This window comes from Notechis scutatus, chromosome 8, assembly GCF_049901735.1.
Source record: "Notechis scutatus isolate UNSWTSFEM ecotype Mainland chromosome 8, rNotScu1.2, whole genome shotgun sequence".
In the NCBI taxonomy this organism is placed as follows: domain Eukaryota; kingdom Metazoa; phylum Chordata; class Lepidosauria; order Squamata; family Elapidae; genus Notechis; species Notechis scutatus.
In genome coordinates, this window is record NC_142016.1 from 19520726 (window position 1) to 19532779 (window position 12054).

At 41.4% G+C, this 12054-nt stretch overlaps 1 protein-coding gene and 1 long non-coding RNA gene across 11 annotated transcripts in view; one reads left to right on the forward strand and one right to left on the reverse strand.

Moving 5' to 3' along the window:
- Positions 1–12054, reverse strand: part of LOC113425922 (uncharacterized) — a 169035-nt gene that overhangs the window by 92314 nt on the left and 64667 nt on the right. The gene's annotated exons all lie outside the window — the stretch shown is intronic.
- The window catches only part of LOC113425926 (free fatty acid receptor 3-like), a 53050-nt gene continuing 45546 nt past the window's right edge, over positions 4551–12054 (forward strand). For 4 of the 7 annotated variants that reach the window (XR_015750500.1, XR_015750503.1, XM_087970976.1 and 1 more), the window contains exon 1: positions 4551–5105. The gene's annotated coding sequence lies outside the window, so the exon portion shown is untranslated. The remainder of the gene's footprint in view (positions 5106–12054) is intronic. The other 3 variants (XM_087970977.1, XM_026688234.2, XR_015750501.1) reach the window with 2 other exon arrangements.

A 12054-nucleotide genomic window follows, 5' to 3' on the forward strand; every position in this document is an offset into this window, starting at 1 on the left:
TAGTAGACAGTCTAAGGTTAAAGTTTTTGGGGTTTGGGGAAGAAACCACAGAGTCAGGTAGAGTATTCCAGACATTCACTCCAAAACCTTCTCCCTTTGAAAGAAACTTGAAAGCATGTTTTGAAAGCAACTTCCCTTTCTTAAACTTGAAAGAATAATAATGATTGCTGAAATTTGTTTCTCCATTAGCTGTCTCATTCTTTACTGTAAGGCCACCTAGCTGACTGTGTCTGCTACTTATTTCACAGAGCATGGTTTTACTACCCAGTAAAATATCAAATTACAGCCATCTTCAATATCTTGCAGCAGCTATTAGAAATGCCATTTCCAAGTGACAACCTAGCAACCTCATCTAGTGACGAAGATGGCCTTTTGTAGCCAAATTAGCATCACCTGGAAGACTGCAGAAGATTCATTGTGTTATGCAACTACCTTAATATTCATAAACCCTTTCTCCAATTGGACCAGGTTTTTCATTCAAACAGCAGCACCATAGTCAATATTTGTGCTGCTGCTGCTTCTTCTTTTTTAACCTCTGCATTCTTCCAATCAAAGGACTTCCCACAATCCAGTCAGTTAATCCATCCATTCAACTTCCTTGTGACTTGTTGGATTCATGCAACAAACGTAATGAAGTCAGTTACAGATAAAAACTTATCGGTTGGGTTTTCATGTCATTTCATGCTTCGTTAGCTTTGCCCTGTTTCTCCCACCCTCACACTCATTGCTTTTGTATTTTTGTGTGTTTGTTTTGTTTTGGCAGCCTGAACCCAGCTTTCTCTTTGGTTATGTTTATGATTCAATGAACTATAATAATCCAGAAGTAGGTGAATGCGGTACTTAAGCTATGTTGTGTGAACAGAGACATTCTGTCCTAGCTATCTGAGGTCTTAACCCTTTCTCCGCATTAATATGAGCAAATTAATGATGCTTCTGACATAGACAATAAAAAAACCAATTATTTTCAAAATTATCTTGGTTTGATTGCCCATAATGCATCAAGGATCAACTTCAGGAAGCAGTCAATCACGTATTTATTGCTTCTGAGTAGTGTCAGAGAAAAGCCCAGAAAGTGTAGGGAACATCCATATTAGATGTGATATTTTTCAGAAGTATTGCCTTCCCCAATTTGGGGGTACCTCAGCAACTCCCAGAATCTCCAGCCATCACTGGGCCAACAAGCATTCTACTACAGGAGTTAATGCAATACACGAAATCAGGGCATTAGAATCAAGCAGATTGATTATTGGAATGTTTTGCTCGAGAGTTTAGGATGAGCAAAAATGAGGGTCGACCATTATTTAACTGGATGGATTCAGCGGCATACGCCAATCCAGATAGGTGGGTTTTTGTTTGTTTTTTGAAGAATGGAGTAAATTTCTATAGCACAATTGTATAAATTGGTGGGGCCATTTCTAAGAGTCTGAGCACAGCATAACACAAAAAAGCCTCGTTTTCATGCAGAAAGGTTCTCTTTTCCCCAGCCAGTTCTCATTCAGTGTGACGGCCAGCCTTAGCTTCCCATGTCTATATCAAGCTGCATCTCCATGCACTAATATCTGCAAGGACAATGCATGTTCTTCTGATCCATAATCATTTATTGGATTGGATTTATGAGCTGTCCAACTCATAAATCCAATCCAAAATGGAACTCATTTTCCAGGATGGCCTGTTTTGCTTGGCAGGCAGGACTGTTAAAAAAGGGAAAAAAAAGGCACCCCCAACAACCTACCATCCCTTTTTTTTTTTTTTTTTTTTTTTTTTTTTTTTTTTTTATATGTTTCCATTTCATGTGTTCACAACTATGTTTTTGTAAACTCTCAAGAATCTAAGAACTTGTAATTATTAGCGGAAGTAAAGCTAGGTAGCCATCATGAAGGAATTCTAGCAACTGTATTATTACTTCAAGAGCAAACTCTGTTTTCCAAATTTGGTACTAGCTCGATACCCGGACTTTGCTACGAAACTATGTGGTCAGGCTTAGATTTTGGGGAGGAAAATAAGAGGAAAAAAATTCTGCCTTTTGCCTACCAGCATCCATAGGAATTCATCTGGCTAGTGTTCTGTCAGTGTGTGTGAGAGAGTTGAGGGCTGTTTGGAAACTGAAACAGTATTTGCTGTGTGAGCAAGAAGGAAACAGCAAGGAGCCTGGGCATGGCTTAGCTCAACTGTTCTGTACTAAAGGTGCTTCCTGCTGTGAAACTGAAACTGAAAGTCCTCTCCTCTGCTTGTGTTTTGCATTTGGAAGAGATTTCTCTTCAGGTGGGGAGGGGGAGTAGAACTCCTTAGCATCAGAGCGTGTTAATAATAATATACGAAATACATTAGCTCTGATGGTTATTTGGAAAAATCCTTTCTTAGTGAGCATTTAGAAGCTAAGAGGAACATATATGTCAAAGTTTGTAGGCTTTACGGTTCTGGAGATTTTGTGATGATGCGTGAGTGGTCTTTTGCTTTTATACTGTATAGAGAGAGATTCTTTTGCCTTCTTTCTCCTTCTTACCCAATGTGAAGATGTGAAGGAAAGACCAATTGCCATCTGTCCCTTGGCCTGAGAAATGGTCAGTTTTGTCATGGTGTTTTTCACTGGCCAGATGAGACTAACTCTCACACAAAACGAACATGGATGAAGACAGTAGATGTTCTGCTGCTGCATACTTCCAGCATGTGGCGCATGAGCAGACACATTTTTTTTAAAAAAATCCCAGAATGATAATAATAATAATACTTTATTTGCGGTCACAGACCAAAACACAAGTACAACACAAGAAGAACATGGGAAAATTAATCATGAACAATTGGTCACCAAAAACCGGACTAAGGGGAATTACAGCGTTCTCCTCTGATGGTTACAGCTCTTAAAAAATTTTTGGAAACCAAAGAAGTGATATATGAGGAGTCATCCCCTAGACAATATAAGAACAAATTACTAACATTGGGTCTAGAAGGGTCTGTTTCAAGGAGAGACAGTAACTTAGATCTGCCTGCGTTATACATAGAGCAATATAAAAGGACATGCTCCCACAGTTTCAACCACAGCTCTGTCACAGGGGCATAGCCGATCGTCAATCGGGAGCCTCTTAAATCGCCCATCCAGTAGTGCTGAGGGCAGAACATTAAAGCGAGCTAGGGAGAAAGTTCTTCTATACTTGGGAATGGTTAGAGTGTAAAAATAGGAAGCCATCCTCAGTCCGTAATTATTAAATTGGCTGAAGATCAGAGGGATCGTAGATATTGCAAGTCAATGTCCACAAGCCGTTGGACTACCCTAAATTGGGCATCCTTAAGGCCATAATCTCCCAAGTCATTCCCCGTAAAACCTAGCAGGTCTAGTTTCTTCATCAGCTCCCTCTCCCAACGAGAAATATGAGAGTCAGCAAACACCAGGGAGAGGTAGCTACCAGGAACTGCCAGAAAGAGCACCCGAAACCACCATTTAAAGGTGTTAATCCACGCCATACATTCGACTGATTGAGTGCCCAGTTCCAGGTACATCGGAGCAAAGCCAACACAAGGAGGAAGACCCAGAAGTTTTCTAAAAAAGACACCCTGGGTTCTTTCAATACAATCCTTGAAGCCCCGTATCCATATGGGAATTCCGTAAAGAGTTTGAGCCAAAGTTTTGGCTTTGTAAATACACAGAGCAGAAGGATATCCCAGAATGGTAAATAAGGCTTTGCACATTTTAACCCCAAAAGCATCAGTATGAAGGCAGCACAGGAGAATGGAGCTGAAGAAAGCAGGTTAGTGGGGTGGGGAGGGAATGGGGATTTTGCAGTAATCTTCTCCCAGGAGTGAGGAGGGAATGGGGATTTTGCAGTATCCTTCCCCTGCCATGCCCACCAAGCCACGCCCACAGAACCAGTAATAATAAAAAATAATCCCACCACTGGACCCCGTGGACAACGTTCCTCCAGTCCTTTACCTTCCCCCAGGGTCTCTTTAAGCTCACACCGACTGCTCCGGTGACTCCATCCAGCCACCTCCTTCTCTGCCGCCCCTTTCTTCTTCTTTTGCCCTCAATCATTCCCAGCACTAGGCTCTTCTCCAGTGAGTTCCTTCCTTCTCATGAGGTGGCCAAAGTACAGATATAGATTAACACAGTTGGAAGGGACCTTGCAGGTCATCTAGTCCAACCCACCCGCCCAAGCAGAAGACCCTACCCGAGAGGTCCCCAAACTTGGCAACTTTAAGACTTGTGGACTTCAACTCCCAGCCAGTTCTCCAGCCAGGTCTTAAAGTTGCCAAGTTTGGGGACCCCCTGCCCTACACCATTTCTGACAGATGGCAGTTCCCCCCCACCCAAAAAAAAATCTCAAAGGTTGACAGTGGCACCTTTATAAACCCACCAGCGGTGTTGAACTACACTGGGTCTCGAATGGCTCCGGCTCAACTGCATGGCAGGCGGGAATTCAACAGGGATCCTTTTTGTCCCCGAGGGTGCAAGGGGTGTGTGTGTGGGGGGGAAGAAAACCTCCCATTGTGAATTCTCAGGCGCTTCATCGTACCACGTTCCTCATTTCTGCCCTCTCCTGAACCTGAGTGCCTGCTTGCGTCTCCCTCTCCCCCACACCCCCCACATGCTCTCTTCCCATCGGACATCCCACCCCACGCCGCCAACCCCCGGCATACCCACGCCTTGTTTGCTAACTCGCGGGGGGAACTCCCGCTTGCCTTCCAAAGCGGCAAGCCCGGTTTCTGAGAAGCCCTTAGACCTAATCTTTCCCCGGAGTCCACCCGAGATGGCTTCTGAGTGAAAGAGACACCTGCTGCTCGAAGGCAGGGAGGGCAGCGTGGGCGCCTGGCCAAAGGAAAGGAAAGGAAAGCCCCCTTACCCCTAAGCCTTACCCAGCTAGGCAAGCCACCCTCCGTCTCCCTCCCAGCCCCGCCCCACTCCTCTCCTAGCCCCTCCCTAAGACTGCGAAGGGACCGCGGCTCCTGAATCCTTTCGGGCGACCATCGACTCTGCGCCCCAAGCCGCCAAACGACCCCGGGCAGCGAAGAACGGTGATCTTTCCCCGAAGACCCGGGGCGAAGCAGCCTGCTTGCCCCATTGTGATTTCTCCTCCTTTCAAAGGACCCATCACTTCTTCCAGCCTAGAGAGGTAAGCACCCCGTTAAAGGATGCTTGGTCGACACGTGTTGGAAGGCTCAGACATATCCGGCTGGGAAGGCAGGATGAGGACGTGGCGCCCAGCTCTGGAAGGGGAAAAACGGAAAGTTCACAGATTGGGCTGAATTGTTTATGGGTTCCTTCTTTGGCGGCTGTCTTGATTTGGAGGCTTTAAACGAAACCGAGGCACCAGCCAGAGGCCCTGGATTTGTTGATGTATATATCCATTCAAGGCTTCTAAATAATCTTCCAAGAATTTCCGAGGCAAAGAAATTATCCTCACAACAGCCCTGCCAGGTAGGATTTGGCTGAGGTAAAGAGAAGAAAAGGGAGGAAGGGAGAGCTTAAAGAGAGAAGGATACCAAGCTTTGGAGATTAGAGGAAAGATTTGAACTGACAGTTCCCAGCTGCCCAAAATGGATCCCTATTGAAGTGGGTACCTTGGGATTCACAATGAGTTTTGGGGTGATGTTTGAGTCTGGGCCAAATAACCCTAAGATAGGTGGTGCCCCTTATTACTGTCAACATTTTGTATTCAAAATTTTCTTCCTTATTAAGGAGTGTTATCACCAGACCAGAATATTACTGATCTGTAATACTTCTGAAATAATCTTCCCATTGTGGTTTTCCATTTTTGCCAGATCCACCCGCCATCCCAAACCCCGCTGTTTTTTGAAAATAGTGTTGGGCACAAGTTGGAAAAAAAAATATGTAAAAGGAATTGCAGGCAGGTGCTAATCTTTGCTGCCAATATGGATTCACACATGCATCCATTCTGATGTGTATTAACAGTGACAGTCTCTGCTCCCCCACATACATGTAATGCAGTTCACGCTATCTCCCCATATTTTTCAGCCTGGAGGGCAGGGAATGTCTTCTGAATGTACATAATGATTATGCCCTTAAGAAGGAACTCATAGGTAAATATTAAACGGTGAAGTTTGTTTTCATAATTCTTGGGTGGAGTTATCTTACTGTAGATCGCAACTGCCTTCCTTCGGAATTTATTTATATTTTTGCTGTTGACCTTGTCAAATACCAATGAAATAGTTCAGAACCATATGGGTCGTATCTTGGGTTCATTTGTTTTGTTCCTGCCTAATACTAAGAGACAACAATGGCTGCTTATCATTTATCCCATTCTACATCCAGGATACATAGAATAAGTAAGTGAGCATTGCCAGTCTGTTAGACTGAGAATACACTTCCCAGAATTTCAAGCCAGAAATTGGCCACATTGGCAGGGGATTCTGGAAACATCAGTGCCAATACATCACTAAGAATGGGGTTGAGGAAAATCAGTTTGGGCTTTGGAAAGCAGCAGGGTTGAGGAAGATTGCCTTCCTGTGGTAATATATTTATTTTTTATTTTTTATTTCATTTGATTTGTCAATCACTTACAAGATAATAGAGATAAGAATAAATATAAGTATAAATACAGGAAATAGGTACGAATAATTGGGGACAATAGGACAGGGATGGTAGGCACAATTGTGCGCTCATGCACACCCCTTACAGACCTCTTAGGAATGGGGTGAGGTCAATCGTGATTAGTTTGAGGTTAAAGGAGTGGGGGTTAGAGGATGTAACAACAGAGTCAGGTAGTGCATTTCAGGCATTGACCACTCTGTTGCTGAAGTTGTATTTTCTGCAATCAAGTTTGGAGTGGTTTACATTGAGTTTATATCTGTTGTATTCTCTTGTATTGTTGTATTGTATTGTATATATTTCTTCTTGTGCCATATCTGTCATTGGATGTTGGCAATCATGTTGGCGATCCTACTTTTATCAACAGCCGCACAAAAAAGTGCTGTTGAGTTTTGTCCAAACCAGCCCCTTCTATTTTGAAGCCACTTTTTTTCTTCTTCTGCCTGGATCTCATTTGCCTTCCATCTTTCCCTGGAGGATTAAGTGAAGGATGCCATATTTTTCTGGGTGTCGCATCCCATGTCTGAAATAGTCTAACTTTTGCTTTTTTTTAATGGTTTTGATGATTTCCCTTGAGCTTTCCCAGGCGGCTTATCACTTCCTCATTGATGTATAATTTGGTCTTTGCAAAATGACACTTGTGGAAATGGATGCAAGTTGGATGCTTTTAATTCCTATCAGCTCACAGATGGCTGCCAAATTGAGGAGTCTCTTGCAAGAATGTTTTGGGGATGTTGGATGGGTGGGTAGGTGTCTGGATTTTACCTAATGTGAAGAAAGGGAGGTAACCATAGATGGCAAGCTATTTTCCACAATGTCCTGAACAAATGCTAGCTTTGGGGCAGTTGCAAGATATTTAGTTAGTGGCTTAACATCCAGAGCTGGTGGAGGATTATGGACAAGAATCTGTGTAGAACCCTATTTGGCTGAAGTGGTCCCAGCACATAACTCCCTCCCCCTATCCCCCCTCCCCCAATGATGCAGGTCTCCTCCAGCCTTAGTCCAAAAAGTGAATGACATCATTTTTTTTCCAGTACTGGATGGGTTTCTCACAGTCCTGGAACGTATGAAAGTTTAAATTAGACTTAGACTTGGAATAACTTTATTGTCACTTTAAATGTACACTAATCGGCATACATTAATTTGAAGTTCTGTTGCATACAGCTCTCAAAGGGTCAACAACTCCAATCTACGCTACAAGGACATGACAAAATAAATAAATAAATACAAAATTACGCATATACTCACATATATGAGACAGAGAAACAACAGTCTAGTTCGGATGCATACATGTACATGGAAGAAAAACACCTCGTGTGAGTTGGCATAGATGACATGGGGAACAAAACTGTTACAGATTAAATTAATGGACCACTCCAGAGAATTCTCACACAAAAGGGATTAATTGGGAAAGGAAGCTTAGAAAACATAACTAAGCACTTTTTGGCATCTTTAACAGAAAAAAATTTAACAGAGTAACAGAGTTGGAAGGGACCTTGCAGGTCATCTAGTCCAACCCTCGCTCAAGCAGGAGACCCTACACCATTTCTGACAGGTGACAGCCCAGTCTCTTCTTGAGAGCTTCCAATGATGAAGCTCCCACAACTGCTGAAGGCAACTTCTGTTCCATTGGTTGATTGTTCTCACTGTCAGAAAATTTCTCCTTATTTCTGGGGTTGAATCTCTCCTTGATCAGTTTCCATCCATTGTTCCTTGTCTGGCCTTCGGGTACTTTGGAAAGACTAACAGTCTTATGGTTGCATAAATGTCAGGCATTGCAGGCCACTTTATTTGATGCATGGGGTACAATCCTAAAAGAGCAACTTTATGTATAAACAGTGGTTGGGGAAAAAAAGGGAGGGAGGGTAAGGGAGAAAGAATTTCCAAGTGGCCATTAGGAACTAAGTAATCTTACACAGGCATTTATAAACTGAGGAGCTGGGATATTATATCAAATGCAAATGTAAACAAATGAATGTACTTGCACGATACATTTAACCTGGACCTTTATTAACCCCTAGTCTTGGTTTGTCTGATGAAAACTAAAGCCAGCTTCTAGTTTAGTTCACTTCCTACTGGTTACACCCGTGTTTTTTTCTTGGCACTATATAATGAACTATAAATAGTCCAAAGAGGGCAAAATATGCTAAGCCACAAAGGTTTATATGAACTAACTTACATCTGCTTGTGCAAACACAGCCACTAGAAATTGAACAGACCCTACTTATTTAGCCATGAAGTGAAATCTCTTAATTAATTTAACTTCACTAATGTCCCGGAAGCCTGCTTTTGTAATACTTTCAGTCAAGGCCATCTTGAGGATGGTGATGGGGCTAGCTGAATCTCGCCACCAGTTTTTGGGTACCATAGGTAGCAGCTCATTCTTTGCCACAGCTTTGTCTAACCTGAGCACTTTTCAAAGTGCCAATTTCAGCTCCCAGAATTCCCCAGCCAGCCAGCAAGGATCATTGCTGAGAATCCTGGGAGCTGAATTCCATACAATGCAACAAAATTTCCCAAGCATCTTGTAACCAGTTACTGGGTTTGTATTAACATTAGGCTCCAGCTACCAGCCCTGGATGACATCTTGGCATCTTGCTGTTTGAGGAAGTTGCATAACATTCTCAGAGACTCTTCCCATCCTGCTTACAATCTTTATGAACTGTTGCCTTCTGGCAGAAGATACAGAACAATTAACACTCAGAGTACACGTTTTCGGAACAGTTTTTATCCCAGAGCTATAATTGCACTTAACAATGAACTTAAATACCACCATCAGTGAGCTGTTGGACAGTATTACTTGGTGTGTGGTGTGGATGCTTGTGTGTTTTTAGGAGGCGGGGAATTTTGACGGGTGGGGAGGTGTTTGGGGTTTGTCATGTGTGTGTGCATGTTTTAGTTTGGTCTCTGGGTATTATTTCATTGTATGTATACTGTGTATGTACGTACAATGACAATAAAGAATTCAGTTCAATAACATGTGGTGGACTTGCCCAAAGGCAAGAAATATTGTACAAAAATACACGCATGGTTAGAAAAACTGGTAAAGCAACATATAGCTCTAAAGCCAGAAATATTTTTGTTGGGTATTTTACCAGAAAAATATAATAAAGGGAATACATATTTAATTTTACATGTGTTAACAGCAGACAGAATTGTGTTTGCACAACAATGGAAAATGAAGAGATTCCTATTGATGAAAAAAAAAAATTAGAATGTGCAGAAATGGATAGACTAACATTCAAAATTAAGGAGAAGGAAGAAACTGAATATTTTTTTAACATGGGATTTGTTTTATCAACGGCTAACTAGCAGAAACAGAAATTAGAAACTTAAAAGCGTAAGAGAAGGATTCATTACATTGAAAATTTACTAAAATGGGTAAGTAAATATTATTATGTGATTATTATTGATGTTATGAATATTATTGTTATTATTACCATTGCTATGCCTCAAAATCAATTGTACTCAGACAACACACTGTTTATATAGATATTGAATTTTTATATTTTATACTATTAAATTTTTGTTTTAAAATATTCTCAAACATCTTAAAAGTTCTGAAGGTTGAGAAACACTGCAGTAGAGGATGTCCAGTTCATAGGGCTCTGGACCATTCATCCAATGTAAAGTGTAGCAAACCTTAAGTCTGTAGAGATTCTCAGTCATCCAGGTCATGGTTGTCCCCAAAGTGCTTTTCCAGGAGGCAACTGGACTTTCTTGTTTTTTTCTTTTGAAGACACTTCGCTTCTCATCCAAGAAGCTTCTTCAGTTTTCTTTTTTCAGCTCAAAAGAAAAAAAAAAGAAAGTCCAGTTGCCTCCCGAAAAAGCACCTTTGGGACAACCATGATCTGGATGACTGAGAATCTTTACAGACATTTAGCTATACAATTTGAGATGAACACCCTTTGAATGGCATGGAAATGGATTTCCAGAGGAAAAAATTGCAGATTACAGGAACCAGGAGCACTACTCAGGTGACCCTGAGGACTAAGACAAAACTCCAAGGGGCCTCAATAACCCTCTAAAAGGATGCAAATGACCAGCTGTCTGCTAGGAATATAAATCCTTCCATTCCCCACCATCCTGTCAGAACTGAAGAAGCTTCTTGGATGAGATCCACAGATACTCACCTTTTTAGCCTTCTGGAAAGCCATAAAGGGTTGGCTTTCTTCTCCACGTACAGGATAGGGTGAAGTTGGAGCCTGGGAATTGTATGATCTGATGGACTGGTGATAATAAGTCAGAAACATGGTGTTTCCTTGTTTCTGGGTTTTATCAGTATTGTGAGCTTATTCTACATGTTGGGCAGTCACCTGAGTCTTTTAAACCAATAACTTTTTAGGATTCTACTGTGTTTAGTTTTTCAGATTCAATCACTTTAAATCCTGAAATATACTTGGTGTGAAACTCTCCCAATTCCATGGATGCAGTTTGGGACACTTGTCTCCAGTGCATTGTCTTAAACCAACAAACACCCCTGAGCATATTGCTAATTCTTAGCTTAGTCCGGTAAATTCCTGCTGGCATCTTGCCAGGAAAAACTTCTGAGTGAATTGTGACCTTTTTTTTAATTAGTGCTCTGGGATAGGGAGGGAACTCATTTGGATTTTCTAATCATCAACCATAATAGGAAATAATTTATTATAGCTTTTCCATCTTCTATCTTGGCTTCATCAAATGCATCATAATAATGGTCCTTTTCTCTAATCGAATTATACCCATTTTCCTTGCATAATTTTGAAAAGGAAATTATAAGTGAAGAAATGAGATGTTCCAAAGTCATTAGTTCTAATGGTTTCCAGCATAGTGTAGGGACTGGGGTAGTGGTGGTGGGGGGAAGCAAGCAATTAAAAAATTATGTGGCTTGGTGATCATCCAACAATATGAATTAGTTCTAGGAAATATTACTATTGAGAGTGAAATGCCATGAGAAGTATTTTTTATTTCTTTATTTGATTTGTCAATCGCTTACAAGATAATAGGTATAAGTATAAACATGAGTAAGAATACAGGAAATAGGTACGAATAAATGGGGACAATAGGACAGGGATGATAGGCACGATGGTGCACTTATGCACGCCCCTTACAGACCTCTTAGGAATGGGGTGAGTAGGATAGAATTTCATTTGGACCATTATTTTTCTAGGAAAAACTCTTCCTCCTAACTCCATGCTTTCTTGGGATGATTGGTCATGTAGTCTAATGCAATTGAAGACCCCAGGTTGAGGAGAAATGTGAGAAAAGAGGCAGGTTTTGGCTCACTCCTCCTTCTATGTAGAGAAACTTGATGAGTTGGCAAGCAAATACCATGGAAGTTTTTTAAAAGTATATCTTTATTGTTTACAACTATAAATATCAAACACATTGTAACCGTTCTGGCATCATTCTGCCATACATACATAGAGGGATAATGAATGGGCAAAAGATACAAATTTAATGATTTAATTAAGATGGATTAAATAAGATAGAATTGTGAAGAGTGATATGCGCTATTATTTTAGCCCATGCAA